A 1,722-nucleotide genomic window follows, 5' to 3' on the forward strand; every position below is an offset into this window, starting at 1 on the left:
AAGTATTTTCCCCAAGTTGAAAAATTCTATAAACTCTCCAGTAAGGTTTCTTGCTGCTAAGCATGTGCACACTCACTCATCCACAACATTCACTGTGAAAACTAGATCTTGCAGAATTGCACACCTGCACGAGGGAAACGCACCTGGGAACACTTTCAAAGTTTCCCATACTGGCCGAAACCACAACAACCTGGAATCTCTCACCACTGATCTGATGGACTCAACATTTAAAACATCATCTCCATCCCTCTGGACTCACTACCAGTGTCGTAGCTTGCCTTAGAGGGCCCTGTATCAATATTTGTAGCGGGTCGAAGCTCAAATGACACAAAAACTCTCATTTTGAATAAAATAAGTATTACATAGATAAGTAATTATTTACTATTAATGTTCCTAGGGCCAAGCTAACCAAACAATTCAAATATGTACTTTTCTCGGCTTTTTTTCGGCAAACTTAGTTATTAAAACATCCATAGCTGAACACGATTTTAGTTTTTCGAAATGTTATGCTTCTATAGACAGCACTGACAAGTGTGAAAGCCTCCTTGGCTCATAGAAGTCGTAAGATAGTTTTTAATCAGTTTTAATTTCGAAAACTTCTTTCAGCTGTTGCAGTTGTTACAGAAAGGACCAAAAACAGGAAACATCCTGTTATTACCTCTGGAAAACTGGATGCAAGGCTACTGGATTTAATTAGTAATAATTCCGTGAGTTCCTTAATGGAATGGATTTTCTGAATTTATGTTTTTAACCACAGTTTAAAAGAAAAATTAATTGTTCATGCAGATCAAACGACATGTCTTCACTGTATTTAGCAGCCAGTTTTCCCGCTTCCTTTTTTATTATTTCATTTGCAAATGATAAGAGTTTCTCCGGTTGTAATCCTTCGCATGAATTACCAAGGTCACAGAGGCTTCGAAATCTTTATTTAGTTTGACGAATTAATATATCTAAATAGCAATAGTACACATTGACTTTGAAGTACGATACGGGGTCTGAAATTCTCTCATATTCTGATAACTCATCAAAATATCGCTTCGTCATCTTCCGTCTTTTATTTTTGAAAACAGTTGTTACCCCTCACGCTTTTGATAGGTCTCTGGACTCGCCTAGCAAACCATAGAATGATTTTGATTTCTTATTTCGCTCAGTCTAGTGAAAACATTGCTTAGTAAAATACTAGCTTTGCATAAGTCATTATTTTCATACTGGTGAGCCTTACAAACTGGATTAATGATTTCAAATAATGAATTTAAAAAGGCGACAAGCACTATAAAAACGCAGTTCTGTAAAATATTAATTATACTTTTACATTCGTCACGCTCGCCTTTTTAGTGGAAATTAAATTTATCTGGTACAGAGTTTTTATTATTAACGAAAAATTTAATCTTTATACCCGATAAAACGTCGTGTCTTGAAGACCATCTAGTGAAGCATACCTTCTTAAGGATGATTTTATATTTTAAATATTTATCGTTACTCAGCAAAGACAAGCGCTTTATACCATTGCAAGAAAAGGTACACATTTTTTCCAAATTATCGAAAAAACTGACGCTGTAGGAACACATTTCGTAGCATCATTTAAAATTACATTTAATGCGTGTGCCGCCCAATGAATATAATCGGCATTGGTGCATGTTCTTTTATAAGGGGTTGTAATCCTCTATACACACCCAACATAACATTCGCTCCATCGTAGCTCTGCCCTCTAGATATGGACAA

The sequence above is a fragment of the Schistocerca piceifrons genome, chromosome 3 (genome assembly GCF_021461385.2).
Source record: "Schistocerca piceifrons isolate TAMUIC-IGC-003096 chromosome 3, iqSchPice1.1, whole genome shotgun sequence".
In the NCBI taxonomy this organism is placed as follows: domain Eukaryota; kingdom Metazoa; phylum Arthropoda; class Insecta; order Orthoptera; family Acrididae; genus Schistocerca; species Schistocerca piceifrons.